The 21,021-nt window shown below is 42.7% G+C and overlaps 1 protein-coding gene across 1 annotated transcript in view; it reads left to right on the top strand.

The window, feature by feature from the left end:
- Positions 1-21,021, top strand: part of Fggy (FGGY carbohydrate kinase domain containing) — a 334,558-nt gene that overhangs the window by 163,128 nt on the left and 150,409 nt on the right. The window lies entirely within an intron of this gene.

The raw sequence follows: 21,021 nt of genomic DNA, 5'->3' as shown, positions 1-21,021 counted from the left end.
TTCCTAAATCCAATTACTTAATTGAAATCTTGATTTAATTTCCTATATAACTTTCGAGTCTTCAGTTCATGCATTTGTTTATTCATTTTTCAAAAACCCATTTGACTACTGACCGCATTCTGGCATGGTGCTCAAGGATAGCAGATTTGAAACAACGCCTGGGGCTGTTGTTAGAGCTCAGTGGTAAAGCACCTACCCAGCATACACAGCGCATGGGATTCAATTCTCAGCACTTCAGACATAATTGAAATGAAGTAAAACAAATGAAAACTTTCTTCCCAAATTTTAACAGGACAGTGCAATGAGGCAAGGAATTATCGTGAAGTGTGGTGATTCTGTTCTCGCCCTGATCTCTGTAGTAGTTTCCTTCTTTTATTTCTTTTTTTCTTTTTCTTTTTTGTTAGATATAGTGATTCTCAGAATCTCTCAATTTCACTGTAGTCAGATATTTTTCCTAACCTTTACTATAACAGCATTTGTTTCAAATTGTGGCTTGTAATTCCTAAGGCAAGTGTACCAAGGCAATGTCAGTGCGTGACACTGAATTTTCAGAATAGAATGATATAGAGTAGACCAGAATATGACAGAACGCAGAAAACTGTGTCTTTTATGGTAAGGGTAAGTAAGTACTGTGTTGTAGACCTATCTTTCTATTTGTGAATATATGCATATGTGTATACCAGGCCATGGCCAAAATGAAACTTTAGGGAAGTGTGAGGACATGCCCCTGTAGTTTTACCTACAGAAGAGGTGAGGTAAGGGTTTAGCCAATCATGTGGCATAGTAAGGCATAGCAAGTCTTAATTGCTGATTCACACTTTACTTTAGAGCAGCAGTCCTCAATTTGTGGGCCACGACCTCTTTGGTAGTCAGACTTTTCACAGAGCCACCAAAGACCATTGGAAATAAACAGATATTTAAATTCCTATTCATAACAGTAGCAAAATTACAGTAATGAAACAGAAATGAAAATAATTTTAGGATTGGGGTCACCACAACATGAGGAACTGCATCACAGGGTCAGCATTGGGAAGGCTGAGAACCTTTGCCTTAGAGTCAAGAGCTCTCCCTCTCAAAGACTTGCATTGCTTGTGTTCCCAGATCTCATTCCACTCCATCTCTGTCTTGGCACATGTGTTCTCTGCCTAGAAATGACTTGGTCTACGTTATGCTGCTATAACAGAATAGCTGAGGCCACAGATGCCACGAGGATGGATTTGTTCTTAGAGTTCTGGAGGTTCAAGATGAGCAGACTCACAGCTAGTGAAGGTCTGTCTGTGTTAGAAGCTGGAAAGGCAAAGGAACATTCTGAGCATGGAAATGGAAGGAGGCTGCTTTCACTGGGAGTCTTCTCATACTACATACCCCACTTCCACCACACTGAACACCTCTGTGACTCCCACCTGTCAACACTGTCCCAGTGGGGAGGGTATTGTGGACCATAGTCATTTACCACAGTTAGGTAACGCCCTTCAATTTGAAGGTCAGTAAAAGCGTTCTCTTTTGCAGGACGTTCAGTGGAAGAGTCAAATTTAGAAATTCTGTTCCTTGTGCTTCTTTCCTCACATGTATTTGAAGAAATGGTCACATTTTATTGTAATTTCATGACTGAACTTACTTCTTTTCAACCAGACTGTGAATACCTTGAGAACAAGGACATCTTGTTCTTTATATCCCATTGCTAAAGGTGAGCCTTGTATTGTGTTTTTATAGGTGGCTGACAAATGCATTGAGTAAAGTCACTTTAAACTGTAGAGTGAAGGTTAATCTGTTTCCTGATGTGTGGATTATCAGTGTGAGAGTCCTGTCCCTGTTCATCTTGCAGTTCTCAGGCTCTGACCCAGAGAAAGAAAGAACAACGTATGGAATAGTTGGGTGAAACATACGTGGCTCTGACCACAGGCAAGGTTGTTTCTCCCCAGCATTTCCCAGCATGAGCAGTGCTTCTAGGTAGAATGTCACGCTTTGGGCTTTAAAGTGCAGGCCCAGACAGAGCTGGAGGAGTGCACAGGCATGGGGTGCTCCTGTCTCACGTTTACCCTGACAGTGTAGATCATTAGTGTGGTGGAGATACCCAGGGAAGCTTTCTTCTGTCTTTTGCAGTTGTCCCTGGGGTGACAGTTTCAACCATTTGCCTCACCCAGGTGACAAACACTTGGCTGGGGCCATTGTGTGCTACAGGGAAGAGGGCCTTGTATTGGGCTGCAGGCACTGCGGTTTCTTTGCCAGATTCCCTGGCCTCCCTAAGGACGTGTCAAAACACACCTTCCTTCTGCCCAGGACACTCTGTACTGCCTAAGAGGGGAAACTTCCAGATGACCCCCATTTATTGCCTAAATACAGAGCTCACTGACAGAAATTTTACCTCCAGAAGCTTTGGCTTACCTCTTTGCTCAAGTTCTCCCACATTCATGAGTTCCCCAACTACTGAAAGTAAGTTTCTGAAGTGCAAAGAAGAACAAATTCCTGGCTTCTTAAAGGACAGAAGTCAGGTTGACTGTGGAGGGCCAGGGGAGGGATTCTCGTTGCTATGGGACAGGAAGACTTACTATAATTCTGGTGAAGTTTTGCCCTTATAGTTTCTTACCTTGCCTCTTTTCCCCATCACCTTGCAGTCAGCTCGGGATTAGGATATCTGGGAAGATAGAGAACAAAAATTCCACTCATTATCCTCCTTGTATCTGTTGTCATGGGTTGCAGAGAACAGAGGCCTGATAGACATGAAAAGACCGTTTGGCCACAGACGGACTAAAGATGCATATCAAGCACGCGCAGACCTGTCTGCACTGGGTCTGGACGCTGGAGATTATCAACAGCACAAACCAGACATGTACCATTCCTTCTGGGGGATTTGTGTTGTTCACCCCTGCTCTGTGTTTATTCAGCTTCATAGTATTGGTTTGAGATAGTAGATCTCTGACCAAATCCTTATTCTCTCTAAAACAGGCTACCCCTTCAAAGGGTGCCCTGATTGTCTTCCTCATGTTCTCTAAGAGAATGTAGAATTCAGTACTATAAGCTAGATAGGTCCAGTCAGAAACATCCTTAAGAACTGGTTGGATAAACTTGGTGCTAAGAGACCCCAACCTAAGAGCCTAACTTTTTCGGAGGAGTGGGACATTCAGGCCTCTCACAAAGCTGCTCAGACAACCATGGCATGCCCTATGCTGGCCTGACATGACCAGCTATGGACTCCACATTCTGACCAGGCGGAGGGGACAACTCTCAGCAGAAATAACCCATAGACTCTCATTCCCAGAGAAAACTTGGGAAGATAAAGATCAAAGAGCAACACAACTCAGTTCATGTGTTTTCCAGCTCTGGAAACAGAGGAGGAAGGACTTTGTGAGAATGAAAAATCAAAGATAAAAGAACATTTTGTTCTTAAGGGACTGGTTAGTGAGTTCTCCAGCAGACAGCCAGCAGATAGGAGTAGTTTTTTGTTTGCACTTTGTGGGGGTGGTTCTGGCCAGGACTCCTGCTGCTGGTATTTTTCTAGCTTGTAAAAATAGCATTAACTTTATTCCAGGTCTGTTCTTGGCTCCAGCGCCCCAACTGTCCTACAAGGAAATAACAACCTCATTTCTCTCTCTCGGGCTCATTCTTTTTGTAGCTGTTGTCTAACAGACAAACTTCTGACTGACTGTCCATCAAAGCTTGAAGCTGCTGTCATCTTCTTGGGGAAGCCTTTTCTGACTCCTAAGCTGCATGAAGCCCACTTTTGTCTGTCTTCTTGCCGTATCTTATGCTGGCTGGTTTGTATGTATTTCACTGTCATCTCATTGATTCGTGTGTAAGTTCTTGTAGCATACTGTCATTTCATCCTGAGCAGTTAGTGTCACACCTAGTGATGGGGTGAATGAAAGAATGGCATTTCCTCACCAGTACATACTTATCTCAGCTGGGAGGTAGCTGTCCTTGGATGGTAGCTGTATTTGGTTCAGTTCTTCAGGAACAACCGTCATGTCCGAGCAATTCCTCAGCTACTCTTAGATGCCTGGTAATCTCCATAATTTCTGTTTGCACTCAGTCTGTTTTGCTCAAAATCAAAATCGTACTTTTTTGCTAGGTTGAATGGATTCTTTTGTGAGATGTTGCATTGGCTTAAGTTGCTCATCTCAGTTGCGCTATTGAAACAAAATAAGGATTTTGTATTTTCTTTCTTTCTTTTTTAAATGGCAGAAGAATTCATTTAGCTAGACTTCTGATCCTCGCCTTGCCAGGGCAAAGCACAATTTCATCTAGTGAGCAAAAAAAAAAAAAAAAAAAAAAAAAAAAAAAAAACCATGCCAGTTTCTTATCTCACCATTTTCTGTATCCTGGAAGAGAGGGTGGGCAAGCAGCGGATTTCAGTAATGTGATTTGAGGAGTGTTTACTTATAATTAATATGCACACGTGTATGAGATGTAGTATGTTGATAACAAGCACCATTAGCCATGACCTCTTATATTTCTAAACTTTCTACTGCAGAAGCACATTTCTGCTCAGTCACTCCTCAGAGCAGCCTTGGAGTTTAACTGGGCAGATATGTGGGCCCTCATTTGGCTATAGGAGAACCTGAGTCTCAGAGCTGAGTTGTGGACCCAAGAACAGACTTTTCCTTGTTATCTCACACGTAGTTCAGGAAGCAGCGCTATACATACTGCCCTTCCCTCATCTTTTTCAAATGAGACAACAGCGGCTCCCGTGACTGCCTGACTTTGTCAGAAGCTACATGGCAGGGCGGAGGTCTGTGATCGAGCCTATCTTGTCAGATTCTGCAGCTCACATTTATCACTGTGAGATGTGGAATGACAGCCGTGTTAATGTGTGGTTGGTCTGCTTTTGAGTTTGTCTGCCGACTATCTAAATAAGGAACAAATCTTGAGAGAAAAGCCTTCAGTGAGTTATCTACTGATAAGCAGCTTTACCAGCCGATGGATATGGAAGGTGGGTGTAAGAAAGCAGAAGGGTTTTGGGAAATTGTAGCCTAGTAAACAGGAAAGTAAGTATGGTAATTACAGTTATTTGTGCTAAGTGTGGAAGGCTGTGGGAAAACATGAAATGGTCTCAAAATTGAGACCGGAAATTTCAGAAGGATCCCTGGGCAAGTGATGTCTGGGACTATGCTTACAGTAGGGCATGCCATTATTATGTCTTGGAATGTATTTGTTCAGTCACTTTTGAAAACTTTAATTAAGCTTTATTTCTTTTTTAATTTAAGTTAAATTTATTAATTACACTTTATTCACTTTGTATCCCCCCCATAAGCCCCTCCATCCCCCCTCCCGGTCTCACCCTCCCCTTCCCCTTCTTCACGCATGCCCCTCCCCAACTCCACTGATAAGGGAGGTCCTCCTTCCTTCTGATCTTAGTCTATCAGATCACATCAGGAGTGGCTGCATTGTCATCTTCTGTGGCCTGGTAAGGCTGCTCCCCCGTCAGGGAGAGGTGATCAAAGAGAAGGCCAATCAGATTATGTCAGAGGCAGTCCCTCTTCCTATTACTACGGAACCCACTTGGAGAATGAACTGCGATGGGCTACATCTGTGCAGGGGTTCTAGGTTATTTCCATGCCTGGTACTTGGTTGGAGTATGAGTCTCTAGAAAGACCCCTGTGTTCAAATTTTCTGGTTCTGTTGATCTCCTTGTGGGGTTCCTGTCCTCTCCAGATCTTACTATTTCCCACTTCTTACATAAGATTCCATGCACTTAAGCTTTATTTCTAATAATACATCAATAATATCAGCATCTCTAATAAGAACCAAAATTCTTAGTATTACAGGAGCACTTCCTGCCTGTCTTCTAAGGCTCCAGGACTCTGACTGATTTTTTTACATATTTTATTTTTACCTTTTAACAGCAATTCTGTTAGGTAAAGATTAGTTTTCAAGTCACAAAGTAGCACTTCCAGAATCATGTAACTAGTATCTCAGCTAGCTTCAAACCTGAGATTGAGCTTGTAGCTGATACTGTTTTTTTTAGACTAGTGGATCCCGAACAGGGGTGTCTTTAGGCACCCGCAGCCCACTTAGCAATAGCTGGAAAGAGTCCTCCCATCTGAGGAGGGGTAACTGCCACTGCTGTGTGGCAAGGTGAAGCCAGGGATGTTGGCAGCCAAGCCAACTGCATGCTCAGGTCCATCCCCGCAACGTAAACTCTCCCAGCCCTGGACTTCACCAACATTGTGACTGAGAAGCCTTGCTCTGTCTCCAAACACCTACAAGGATAATATGTCTCATTTTCAGTTTAACTTACTTCTCTAGTGGCAAGAACTAGCCAAAATAATGGTCTTTCTAATAGAGTACTTTTGAAAGTAATATTCTGATACATAAACTCCTCCAAAAAGTAGTCAGAAGAAAAAAAGAAATGGAAGTGGAGACTGAGGGTTCAAGACACGTATGGCTTGCGCAGCACCTGGCCTTCTGACATGAAGATTCTGGGCATTCAGCCTTCTTTCTGTGTGCGCATCCTTTGTGCCTTTTTCTTTCATGCCAGTGCTTTACTGCTTCGGGCACCACCTTCTCCCCACCTACACATTCCTCTTGGTCATCAGGATATAGCCAGAACGTATGGCTTCTCCAAGTCTTGCTATTCAAACAGTGTGAGTTGTCCTCCCGGATATGTTTCTTCTGTATATATTCTGCCTATTTCAGCTTTCCTTGTATACCTGTCATCCAGCACAAGCCCCACTGACAGAGCAGCTATGAAAGGGCCCTGTGAACTTACAAATAGGGATTTCTAAATCCAGGGAGAGGCACTTTGAAAAATATAAATTCTGAATCTTAATGATGGAGCTGGGAATCTGGCTTTGTGTTCACAATGGAACCCAAATACAGGGAGCCAAAAATACAGGCACACCCTGGCACTGAGGACATGGGTTCAGAGCAGTAGTGATGCTCAACTGACCTGTAGGCAGATGAGACCAGAGCTGAGTGCTTTCTTAAAAAAGAGCCAAGTCTAGACTCTGGTCAAGAACTGGGAGCAGCAGGGAATTCTTTCAAAGGGCACCTAGAAAAGGCAGAAAGTCCATAAGAAATGGAATGGATTCCAACTACTGTTAAAGCTCATGTGCAGTCTGAAAGGAGAAAGGCTGTGCCCGGCCCCAAGCAGATAGAGAATGGAAAACTCAGGGAGTTTCTGGGTCTGATGTGCAGCAGAAGGAGGAATGCCTTAATATGATTGCAGGCTTTTAAGCTGAGGTTTGATTTAATGAGAATCACTACTGCATGAGATCTCAGCAGCTGTAGGAGTGTGGCAGGCACAAAAAACCAGCATAGGGATACAGGGAGCACTTAGGGGTGGAAGATTTGGGGATTTCTGTTCCTAAGCTCCAGGGCTTTCTTGGAGAACTACAGAGGACTGGTCTGAGCCAGGCGACAAGTCATACCTGTAGACAGAAAGCTGGGGGAGAGCCAGGCCTCAGGGCTGCAGCCAGCAACTCCAGCTCACCCCTCTTTGAATCTAGTGCCACATAATTCAGTATGTGCAGCTGTGACCCTGCTGGGAAATCATAAACTCCTGTTTGGATAATGAGTGATCACACAGTTTGGGAACAAAAAGGCTACCCAGAGAGTCTCTATACCAAATTCTTTAATTTGCAAATGAGAAAACCTAGGCTCAGAAACACAGTGCATCACCCAAGACTATACTAGAAAATTACCATCGGATCTGAACTGAAAATCTGTGTTCTCATTCAGCATGGCAGGGCAGTGAGGGCCCTTCTCCATTATGTAACACCATCTCCAAATGAGGAAAAAAAAAAGGAGTCCTGGTATGTTATTTCATTCCTTACTGTAGCGCCTATGTAATGGCTGGAGTCCATGTCACAGCTGGCCATTAAATAGGTAAATTAGTTTTTCTAAGCTATACATGAATAAAGTCTTTGTTTTGTTGTTAAATAGCTACAAAACTCCAAGATGTCTCCTGCAAAGCCGTCAATAATCAAAATACATAGTGACCAGCTTTCTCTGAAGAGCTCAACCTGCTTATTTTTATTCCACCTACAACTTATTGAACACATACTCTGTGCCAAGTGTTTGGTTGGGTCCTTTAACACTCGCTATTATTAGCTTGGAATCACTCTGTAAGCTACCATTGTTTTCTGCATTCAGTGCCCAAGGAACTGAAGGTTTATTAACTTGCTCATTGTAATGTTTTAATACATGATACAGTTTGATCCTGTGCCCAGCCTTTCTGACTCTGGGTCCTGAGACCTTCTCCTCTTTATGGATAGCTTATGAATGCATACGTGTCTTGGTGTGTCCATGCCTTTACTTACCTTAGCCTATATTCACAGCTCACACCTGTGTCTCAAACAGGGCAGTACTCCTAGTTAACTTTCTTTGGAGCTAGTGTATCTCTGGATCCATTTACAAATGAGAAAATTGAGGGCTAAACCAAGGAAGTGGGTTTAATAAAGGCATCCTAAGTAGCCTGAGAGCCCATAGGAGGTTCGTTAAACAAGTCTAGAAATAGGGTAGAAGGGATAGTAGTAATAATTTTGTTAGCCTTCATACAAGTTTTCTTTGTATAGTATCTTGCCGTCTTCAAAGGCCAGCAACAAGGTAGAATTGCTTTCTTTTAGTCGCTGGGGAAATTGATACTTCAGAAAGCAAACGAATTAGCCAAAGCTAGAGGGCCAGGAGGGGCTGCATTGCAACAGGCAGCATCTGCGTGCCCAGCCATGTCATCATCTCCATCTTGACCCAATCGACGTTAGTGGAACCCACTGTCGGCAGCACGGCTTTTACCTTGTTACCAGCCCCAGCATCTTGTCTGTTCTCCGGGAGGAACCATATTCAGGGGGCTACAGTTAGCTTCTCACTTATGGGCATGTGGCTGGATAGACAGCTGGCATTTTCCACTGCTGAGCTGAGCGAAGAAACCACAGAGAGCATATAACTGCCCTAGCCCAGTTCTGATACCCACGTTAGAGGATGGCGCTCTGTTTGGGGCCTGGCCTGCGTGCTGCTGGCTGTTTCTCAGGACACAGAAGCTCAGCACGTACTCAACAGCACACTCCTGTTTCCTCTGCATGGCACCTCAGCAGCTGAGTGTGGGAAAGTGCGCATCTCCGCCTACTGTCCCACAGCAGCCTGCACGGGACTGCTGCCAGCTTCTTTAGACTCTCGGCAGGCCCGCTTCATTCTCCTGTCTTCAGGTTTCTCTTAACTATGCATTCAGATATGTCAGTGTCTGCATACAGTGTCTGAGTAAAGAGAATTAGCTTTTGAAATTCCCCATCCTGCCTCAGCACCTTAGAGGAAGCTTAAGGAAGATTGTTGGAATATAAGGAAACCTCTTCAGACTCCAGTAGTCTGTCTTCTTTCCGTAGCGCTGCTCTTCATGCTCAACTTTGAAGATTTTTTTAAGCCATTGGGAACTACAAGTTTAAAGGTCACACAGCAGAGTAGCAAAGGACTCACAACTACCCAAGTGCTGAGTCTATAGGCAGCTGTTGGGCCCCTAGGAAATCACCTGTGAAGTAGGCACACAAACAGTAGCTACCCTGCGGAGATGTTTAAAGATTAATTGCACATGCAGCCAGGGTAGAAGGCAGAGGTGCATGCAAAGCAATGTAGGCATAGGCTACATACTGCTCCTCTGGTGGTGATGAAGGTATGGGAGAGGAGAAGGAGTGAACCCACTGGCTTGGCTGGAATACATTACAGAAAGCATCTCCCAGGATGGAATGTGGGGTCTGCTTGTCAAGAAGCAGGGACAGCATGGAAACACTAAAACGCCTGGTGTAGATGAGGACTGTCAGCATGGCAAGCTTCCACTGTGCCTGAGAGGCAAGCAGGATGAACCAGCCTGGAAGACAGCCTGAGTGGCACAGCATGAGCTATGCAGCAAAGCCGTGGGGTCATATCCCTTCATTGAGCATAACAGTTCTGTGCCTCTGATTGTCCTATCAGTGGGCTGAGAATAGTGCCTCCTGGGTGGGACTGTACAGGTGCCTCTCCTAACACGCCTAGAGGTCTCAGCAGGCTTAGCCACGCCAGTCTGAAAGGTGCACGTGGAAAGCTTGGCATTCTGAGCCAAAAAAGTTGGATGTTAAAACAAATCTGAATCAACTCTGTTTCAGTGGCTTCCTCAGCGTTGATTGTGAGGTGAACAATATGTGGAGTGTGCTGCTTGAAGTGTGCGTCTTTGGAGGTGTAGCTATGCATTCTGATGCCAGTGACGAGACCGAAAGCAATGGTTAAAGCAGTCAGAAAGATGCCATCTCATTTTAAGCTTAGAGCAGAATGCACTTACGTGGCATAGAAGATCTGACAGGCTGTGAATGCAGAGGCGACCAGCACAGCCCATGCTTAGTGCCCGAGAGTTGCAGCAGCCCAGCCCAGTCTTCAGAATGGTGCCTTGCTAGGGTCCTGGGTGTCCCTGTTTCTCACCTCCAGCTCCCAGCAGTCCTGTTTCCAGCTGCCTCACATGAGAGTAGGCAATACTGATCCTCACCCACATTCCCACTCATGACCCCACCACTGTCTCTTGGGAAAAGAACTTTCTCTGTCCCCTTTTCTCCATTTTTTAGTTTCTCACTCTACTATCTCAGACTGTTCTTGGAATCTACACAGAAATGTAGATATGGTTCATGGTTGCTGTTGTGTGAGCTGGTGACTAGCCTTCCAGAGTCTTTAGGGTATCTGGGCTCATACTTAATGTTCCCATCTTCATTTGTGGTGACAGTGACAAATTAGCCCGTCTATGGCTTCCCTCTGCCCCCGTCTTACTTAGAAATTACTGTTTACTGGAGACAAAGACTGGAAAATGCCTGAAGGGACAGCAGGAGAAATCGGTTATTTAGATAACTCCCAATTAGTCACAGTAAATGAATTCACAGTATGGATAAGGAAAAAAAAAAAGGACAGAGAATACTTTTACTAAAAGGCAGCACGACTCACAGGCATTTGTCTGACTTCTAGCTTTACTTAGTTATTATAATATTTTCCACACGAGTACATGTACATACATGAGTACACCTGTTAATTTTGTATATACCCCCCTCCCACAGGTTCAGATGGTAAAAGCTTACTCACTAGAGGGTGGTACTATTTGAAGAGGCCTAGAATCTTGGTGAGATGGAGCCAAGCTAGAAATAATAGATTCCTGGTTGGATCCTCTGGGGCATATTATTCCCAGCTGCTTCCTGTCTTGCTTTCTACCTGCTGGCCCACCATGATGATAACTGAGCTGCCTTAGCATGATCTCCCTCCAAGGATAGATTAGACCCCATGAAACCACGAGCCAAAATAAATCTATCTTCTTTTTAAGTTGCCAGTGTCACTAACTTTGTCAGAGACAAAAACATAACAAATATAACATTCAGGTAGTTTAAAATACAGGTCAGTGGTTCGCCTTGCATTCTGGTACAGCTTCTGACCAATGGTTGAACTAGGGCCTTGTTACCTTCATGTGTCAACCCCCATATGGACAGTCTTTACATGGGCACCTTAAAAGGCAATTAGAAAGGTGGACCCAGCTGCAGTTGATCACCTTAAAGGTTGTGTACATACCCTGAAAGGACAGCGGTTATGCCAGGAAATAAGGAGGTTGCACTTTCACAGCTGTGTTTCAGAAGTGGCGCATGGAGAAGTCTGTTGCACTTACCTCATCTCTGATCTCCCTCAGTGACAGCAAGCCTGGTGGCTATGGTGGGTCTGACTGCAGCTCTACGAACTACAGATCCAAACAAGCCGTGTTAGCCAAATTATCTGCATTTGATTTTTAAAATGTATTCAAAAGCCTGAAGACTTGTTTTGTTTTTGTTTTTATCAAAGCCCCTCTCCTCTTAAGAGGATGTGGCAGGCTGTTGATCCATATTGTTACAGCTTTCCTGGGATGAATTTAGCTAAGGGAGTTAAAAGTGTGTCAGCCCGTGACTCCCCACCATCAAGCCCTGCCATCTCCTACCAGCTTTGTTAATATGAGTGAAAACTTCCCACACCTTCTATAAACAGGGCTCTCACAGCTGAAACTTGTAAAGAAAAACCCACACAACTGGGTTCTGTGAAATATATCAAATATTCCCAAATAATAGGACTCTTCAAACGAGTTCATATATACTATATGCTATCCTGTGATGTAGCATTATTGCCCAGACTAATGCATATGAACCAATAATTCTTTCCACTTGTATATATCTCCATCAGTAAGTATAACACATAGACAATAATATTTAAACACCTAAGTACACAATGACATTCCTGCTGTCTCCTCCACTTGCACTGTGAGCTTCTGGGCAATCGTATATGTTTATATTCTTCTCTTAAACCCAGTAATGACTGTATATGAATGAATGTATACATGCATGAATGAGTTTGCTTAGTAACATGCTAAATATTGAACCATTTAAGGTGGCAAATGCAATAATCCAAAAAGTTGAGGGGTGTGTGTGTGTGTGTGTGTGTGTGTGTGTGTGTGTGTGTGTTTTAATGAATCTTGAAAGGAAGACAGGGAATTTGACACCTGCTTAGCACAGATCCATGGGTTGAACAAGAATTACTTAAGATTTTGGGAGTTCATTTTATTCTTCTGGCTCCTGCTGATTGACTAATACTAAGCTAGATATATAAAATTATCTTTCCTTTTTATTTGAAATGTTTTTTTTCTGTTATTCTTTAGAGATTATAATAACAGCCTCAAACTTGTCAGAGTGACTCCAAGTCCAGCTTTTATTCCCATCTGTTGTCACTCATCCAGAGAGTGAGTCCCCTTAAAGCAGAGTTCTGATTTCTGAAGTTAAACTAGCAAATAAAAGTGACTTTCAGAAGCTGAGAAAATGCCTGCTGCAGGGGCTAGATACTATAGGAGCATTCAAGGACCGTTCTTGGGCTTAGCAGTGTATGTAAAGCATGTTTTTAGCAAGGCGTGCGGTGACTGGGCACTAGTCCTCTGTAAACACAAAGCATCATACTGGACATAAAGATGTGAGTATACATGAGTCAGCCGCCTTTACCACAAGGAAGGGAAAAGTGATTAAAAGAGTGGAGTTACTCATTGCTATGGAGCTTGTCAAATAAAAGTATGTGAGGGGTGTTATAGGGGTCACCCTATAACAATTTATTGCACATGATGAGGACAATGAGACTCCACCTCCATTCACAAAAGCAGTGTTGTATTTGCGCCTAAAGGCAAGTAAGAGAGATGATAAGATGAGATGGTTCCATCAGGAAGAAGGGTAGGTAAGAAGCAGGGTGAGCACTGGGAATGGGTGGAGGTGGGACAGCCTGCCCTGCTACCCTGAAGCACAGACCCTTGAGTATTTCACAACAACTGTGCTGTTAAGTGTGAGTGTTGATGTGGGAGTGGGGGTGGGGAATACAAGTGAGGAAAATCTTTTTGAGGTGCTTGCAAGTAATTTTTAAAGGTTAGGAAATTTTACTCTTGAGGTAATAGTTTTTAAGTGGAGTCTTGGAAGGCAGGGAGGTCAACAGGCAGGGCACTGAGTAGGAGATACTTAAGGCTGGAATCGGGAAGGTAGAAAGAAGGAAAGAGTGCCGATCTTTAAAAGAGGCTAAAGAGCAGTTATGACCATCATCAGGGTCACGAAGGACTACAGATACTCTTCTCCACAGCAGGAACAATGGCATGATTAACTTTGACAGAAACAAGCAGAGGCTATGGGGTCATACAGGCTTAAATTTAAATCTCAGGCCTACTGTTTCCAGTAACGTGACTCCACAGGATGCTTTGCTAAGTCTAGCCTTTTGTGGCTCAGAAGATGAAGATCAAGGGTCGTGCTTTCCTTTCATTCATATATACATATATGTTTTATATGCTAAAATTTTCCTGCCCTTAAAATACTGTTATTGGAATAGTGGTAAGCATAAATAAATACAAAGTGTTTTTATATCTGTTGGAGAAGTTATTGAGCATTTTTTGTTTCTGATAAGATTCGGCTATCCTTCAGTACCTCCGAATCAAAAAAGCTGCGTGAAATTTAACATACATACACATATAGCTAATACACACACACACACACACACACACACACACACACACACACACAAACTCCTATTAGAAAGTTTGAAAAGCTACTTGGTAAAGGACTTGAGGGGCCAATACCAGAAAGGAGCCTGGAGCTGAGTTTGACATTTCTAAACTTCTGCATTCATCATCTAGTGGCTGGAAATCTATAGTTCAGAGGCTGAGAAACTAAACACCCATCTGGGCAGACTGCAACTGGAAGATAAAAATCTGAATGTATGGATCAAGAAAAAAAATACTAGAAATTCAAAGCTTTTAGGTGGGACGCAGCAGTACAGGTAGATTAGCCAGCAACATGTCTTAAAGGCTGAAGTCCAACTCTGAATGGACTCAACGCCCAGATTAAACCTAGCCTTCCTATAGGACAATAAAACAGACAATCAGCTTATATCAAAAGTTTTCATATGCATTATAAGCATTCAAGGAAAATAACAAAATACTACAACATATGAGAATTGTCGAAGTTCATACGTAGACAAGAACTATCAGATACTGGCAGTAGTAGCATGGTAAAGCAGACATTGAAATATCTATAATAACTATGTTCTAGCAATTCAAGAAGGATGTGGAGGGTTTAGCAGAGGCCAAGGACAATGTGAAGAAATGAGAATTTTGTAAAAGAAGAATTGGGGGACACCTAAAAACTGCTGGAAGAGGGAGAACTAGTTTTAATAGGGATGAGCTCCCAATTGGTTATCCAAAACCAAGTGGTCAGCCCTTAAATATATATATATATATAAGCAACATTAAACAGACTCCAAAGTTTTTATTTATGCATCTATGCATATATACATACATTATAATAATAAAAGAGGCCATGAATTTAAGAGGAATAAGAGGGAAGATATGGGGAGGAGTCATGAGAGGCTGGAGGAGCAAAAGGAAAGGGGTAAGTAGTATAACTATTTTTTAATTAAAATTTTAAAAACAGTAAGAGAATTAGGTAGCAAAAGGAAACCAACACACAATTCATCATATAAAATTAAAGAGTAAAAAAATAATAGCTCAGAAAAAAAAGGTTGTCCACATTGCACATAATGTACAGAAGGATGGAAAACACATGAAATACACAAATATGAGATATAGAAATAGGCAAAATACTGTAACTGCAATATAATTGGACTCCTGAATGAGAGGATAGAAATAAAATGGAAGCTGTGTTTGAAGAGACAATGACGAAAAAATGTTCCCAACTTCTTTAGTGTTATTACACCTTTGAAAAAGTCTGCTAATGTAATTCCTTATTAAAATGATTATTGCTGAATATCAATATTTACTATTGATGTATCTTTTAGTTAAACATTGGTTAGTCCTAAATCGATGTATACCCAAATCACCACACAGAGATTGGGATCTATTTAATTAACCTAGAGCACTATGCTGGGCAATAGTTATTCCATCCTAAACCTCCCAGCCCACAGGTTTCCTACCATTCAGATTTCACCCATTATACTTGCTTTCAGTCATATCTTAGGTCTGGTCCATCTCTCCACATGGTTCCTCTCCTGCAAATTCTCTGCTCCTACTTTCCTCCCACTCACTTCCTTCTCTTCTCCTCTGGCCAGGATGTCCCTCCCTATTCTCGCCATTGCTCAGCATTGGGGCTGGTTGTTTAATTGACAATATAGAGAACAAATGGTGGCATGTTTACACAAACTTGAGACAGGTGATGCTTAGAATAAGCATCACAATGCAATGTCTGGATTGAAACCAGATAGTAGGCTAGAGAAATCAGCATTTGAATGAACAAGGGTACATTCCACAAGAATATAAAACCAACAAATAATAAAAGAAAATTGTTTGATACATTGTTATTTAAATATTTTTTATAAAGCTTAGCATATATTCATGACTTGAATGTCTTGAGAAAGTGAAAACAGAAGTTCTTTATTCTGATTAAGGATACCTAAATTAATTTAAAATATGAATTTTACAAAGAAATAAAGCTGACTTCATATACAATAATTATACAGTTAGAAAATCAAAAGACTCTACAAATAAATTAAAATTTAGCAAGATAGTAAGTTAACAGGATAGCTATTGTAAAAGAGCAAACAACTCAATTTTATGTTTAGGAACAGAAACAGCTGCTTAGAAACTAATACAACTTCAACACATGGTTCACAAAAATATCAGATGCAGCCAGACTTTTGGCTACTTTATTGGGTTCTTGTACAGCAACCATATCCCTTCCAACCCTACAACACTAGAAGGAAAGAAGATCAGAAGGGAAAGGGGCCATACATTGTTATACCACTTCCTGCTGAATAGGGATGTCGAATTCCTTGGGACAAGTTTGATCTTCATCATCAGACTATCTCCAGCAATTATCAATCCAGCAACAGCAGCAGCAGCAGGGGGGAGCAGCAGCTGCAGCACCTCTAGGGACTCTGGCATTTATATACCCTCTGAAGAGTCCCCAGAATTCCAAATGTAAACTATCTGCAGCTGGCAAAATCGTGGTCAGCTGCCTTGCACAGTCTGAAGCAGCCCCATATCCCACACCTGGGTTTAAAACAAAAATATATTCATACAAAAACAAAATTCTTACTACAGTCAAATACCTAGAAGTAACAAAGAAAGCGACTTGGATGCAAGAAGCTCTAAAGCATTATTGAGTATGATGATATCATAAGTAAATATTGGAAGACTGGTGGTAAACATGACAGTTCTCTCCAAGTGTTCTGTAGATTCAGTGCAGTCCAGTGCACATTATAGTGAATTTGTTTGTAAAGAGCTGGAGATTGGAAGTGATTCCAAATCTTACATGGAAAGAGACAATGATAAGACAACCTTAAAAATAAACATGTAATTGCCAGACATCAAAGCTTCCACAGAACATTTGAGAATGCTGTGATTAGGGAGTCTAGAACCAAACATCCATGCATACCCAGGTCCTTTGTTACAGTGTTAGCTGCGACTGGGGGGTGGTATTTAAAGTCAAACAGTGATAATTAGATATCAACATGGAAAAAATAATTTTGTCACCTTATTCATGTCTAACATAAAAATAAATTCCCCATGGATTATATACCTAAATATGACGTGTGAAATAAAAGGAACTAAATAACAGAAGATGATCTTTATGACCCTGACATTGGCAGATACTCCTTAATACGACCCCAGAATCAGCACAGCCATAAAAGGAAGGTTTGTGATTTAGGCTTCATTAAAATTATGATTTTCATTAAAAAATTAGAAGAATGAAAATGCAAGCTTTACATATTTTCAGTACCTGCAGCACAGGACTTTTATCATGAGTAGGTGAAGAGTTTCTGTAGATCAAAACAAGCCTGCTGACTGGAAATGTTTAAATACTGAGTGGCCTGGAGATGGGTCAGTGGTTAAGAGCACTACTTGCTCTTCCTGAGGTCCTGGGTTCAATCCTCAGCATCACATAGCAACTGAAAACCATCTGTTACTCCAGTTCCAGTGAGTGTGACACCATCTTCTGGCCTCTCCAGGGAGCAGACATGCATGGATACATAAAATTATCTGCAGGTGTGATAGTCATACATATAAAAAATGATTTTCAAAATTATGAAATTATACATGCAGGTCTGCCGCCGTAGGTGGTACAAGTTGACAAACGTATTAGTAGGAGGGTAGGATATGGATGAGGAAACACCCAGGCTAGCATTGGGGGTGATGACCCCTGACAGCACAGCACATGCTGAGGGATTAGTCCAGTTAGGTGACCAGTAGCAAGTGCTGCATCTTGTCTCCCAACCCAGGTAGACACGTGGGGAGTCTTACACCAAAGCAAAGAAATTGGACTGATTTAGTCACATTCTAGGTTTACCTTGGGGGACGGGGCTTTAAGGTGGTCAAATGTGATCTCTTAAACCATTAAAAATTTTCTTCAGTTACAAAGGGGATTCTGAACCTAATATCTCCCTTTGTTTATAACTCATGCTTATCAGCCTTACAACACAGAGATAGAAACACTTATTTCTGTTAAAAATACCAAATTCAGAAAGAGAAACAGCCAGAGGTGAGTGAAAAATAATATGAATATGCCGCATGTACCAAAGAGAAATATGGCTCCAGAGGCCATGAACAAAATAGACAGTGTCTCAACACCATCCATCACGGTTGCAAAGGATGATTCCTGAAACCACACTGCTCAACTCACATCCTGTGCCAGTGCGTTGCTCTCGCTTTGATTGCTTTACCCGCTGGGTATATTGGTTTCATCTCCAAGATGATTAACTTCATTTCCATAAAGTATTTGGACCTGTAGCTGGCACAGGTAAATACTACCCAAGTACCAGCTATGGTGGTGGTGGTTATGATAGTGTCAGTGGTGACATAGTGGTGAAAATGATGCGGTGGTGGTGGTGAAGGCTGCAGCTCGGAAGCCGGGGCTTTTTCTGCACCACTGGGAATGAGTAGAGGATGGCTGAGATCCTAAGGCCTAAGAGCACAGTTCCTCAGAAATACTGTCTGCAGACCACTTGCCGTACAAGTCAGCTGCTCCTACAAGAAGCCCAGTTGGAGAGTCTCTTGAAGGTACTCTCAGTCTCCCTCTGTAGAGGGATGAAACTCTGAGCCGCTCAGGTGCTGGGAGCTCATAGAAGATAGTAGTTAGACTTCTGAAAGCATTGTTTCCCCACAGCTGGGCTCAGTAAATGGGTGTGGAGTTGAAGCTCTGCACAGATGCAGAGAGATTTTCATCAGGGCCTAAGACCCAGCCTGAACCAGGGCCCTTCTGTTAGAACAATGCCTTCTCTCCTTCTCTTTTACTCTTCACTTTGAAATCATCCCCTCCGTCTTACAGATAAGACCAGGCTTCAGAACATCATTTATGCCTAAAAAGAGGCTCAATGGTAGCATCTAGATGTTTCCTCATCAAACCCAGTGACCCCTTTGACTGTTCCCCATTCCCTGTGGAGCCAGGCTGGGTGTAGGGCAAGGAAAGATGGGGTAGGTACAGGGGTGGAACCCCCTGGGAGGGTCAAATCTCAGAGTCTGCCTTTTCACTGCAGCTCTTGAGACATGCCAGTACTTTCCCTTTGGAGACTTTCTATAATTCTCCTTTTCCTCCCTTTTCTGTACTGTTTATTTACCTAAGACTTTATTCCTTTTGAAGCTCTTTCAGCCACATGTCCTTCATTGTGCTACAACCCGGGGCCTTTATCCTAGCCAAGCCAGCTCAGCTGGTCCACATGTCACTTTATTCCCAGCCCTGCAGCCTGACTCTTTTGGGTAGGGGTCACCTTTCACTCCCACCCCCAGTCTCCCGGGAATAGGGAAATAGGGGTAGAATCAAAATTCAGTTTCAGGATCTGTTTTTCTTTTCAGTCCTTTATTGTCTCAAGCTTGGGGCCAGGCGTGATTAATCAGTCTACGTGTAGTGGAGCCCTTGACACTCTCCAGGGGAACTCCTGGCATTATAGAAACCTGGCCTGGTTTTGGCTCTTAGACCGAATTCCAAGCTTTGCTCTGTCAATGTTCAACTAACCCCATAAAACCTCTCGAAGCTTCTAACAGAACCGAAATCCATACCAAGCGAAGAGGTACAGTCAGCAGTCAGGGAGAGGAGAGCTAGCTTGCTAATTGCTAATTAGGGTCTTTTTCTTTGATATTTCTGTTCTCTTCTCTTAGCTCATGTGTCCTAAGGAATCTATCTAAGCCTTCCCATGTCTGCTTGGGGTCCTCCTGCAGTGTCTTGGGGCACTTTGCCAGGACTATTGATTCTGTATTCCACCTCCAGGAAGAGAAATTTCAGACAGTCTTGTATATGAAACCATTTGTTCACCAGCAAGAGAAGTTTTGTGAAAGAAAAACTGTCTTTTCTCCCGAGGAGAATGTATTAATAGTTCCTGTGTCCCGGGTATAGGTCCATGTGCCTCACATATAGTGACTCTTTGAGCCTGTCCAGGACTGAGGCGAGTACGGAGACATGATGTGGAAGGAAGAAACATATTTTCCTTACCCACCTTGCGCTTGTGTCAGAGGTGCCTGTCACATAAGGCAGATAAGAAGTGCAGATGCTTTACTGAATGTTTTGCGTGATGTGGGAATCCTCATAAGGCCATGAACACCCAAAGAAACAGTTCCTACAGTGCGTTAGGCTAGGTTTTACAAAGAGAAAACTGGAAAGTCTGAGCATGTAGAAAGTATGGCCCAGCAGTGTGGAAACAGGAGCAGCTCAGTGCGGCCCCTTCAAATGCTTCTCCCTACAGAAAAGGATGTGGCCGACCTCTCAAAGGGAACTTCTCGTACAAAGGCCTTAGAACTTGTCTCAAGGTCTGGGTCACAAAATCTAAGGTTTTTGGATCTTTTCAGGGGAGGAGAAAATAGGGCTGGTTTTTTTCTACTGTGGGGAGGTTCCTTATAGCACCATCATCACAAAATATTTAGGACATCATTGCACCATATATCGAGACCATATTGGTACATTTCCTGTACCACATCAAACACAAATATTGAGAAATGATGTAATAAAGGAGAAGGCAGTGTTCATAGCCTATAGCTAAAAGACCTGAGTCTCAACAAGGTGAATCTATGTGTAAAAGATAGCCCAGCAGACTGGGAGTAAAGCTGGAAATCAGGGACTTAACTGACTGACATCAGACCAAGACCAACCAAGTTCTGCAGAATACAGGTCCACCCATGTAATCCAAGTTTTGGTTTCTTTAAAACCTCAGTTGTATTATATAAACATATTTTTGTTTTAATCCCAAGTGTGAGGTTTTAGTTTGGGCTTTGGTTTCTCCACAGCTGATATTCGCCTCCCACAGGTGTGGTCTTGCCAGGTGGTAACAGTCTGCCTCATGCAGTGCAGAGGGTGGCATGGTCTAGGACTCAGAAGGATATAAATAGGAGAGCCCAGAAAGAGAAGTGTGGCAGTTTGGAGAGATCAGAGACAGTTTATGGTGGTTAGGAGAGACATGGGAAGAGATGCTTCAAGGAGCAGCAGCTTAAAGGAGATAGATGGAGGAGACTGCTGTGTTTGCTGTTGACAGAGATTGGTATAGTCCCCAAAGAACCCATTGACCCTAAACAGCCAGGAGAAGTAAAGGGTCTGTGCCCCCTCTCCC

The sequence above is a fragment of the Psammomys obesus genome, unplaced genomic scaffold (assembly GCF_907164565.1).
Source record: "Psammomys obesus unplaced genomic scaffold, mPsaObe1.curated_primary_1811, whole genome shotgun sequence".
Classification (NCBI taxonomy): domain Eukaryota; kingdom Metazoa; phylum Chordata; class Mammalia; order Rodentia; family Muridae; genus Psammomys; species Psammomys obesus.
The sequence above is the reverse complement of the archived record's forward strand: the minus strand, read 5'-3'. Positions and strand labels throughout refer to the sequence as shown.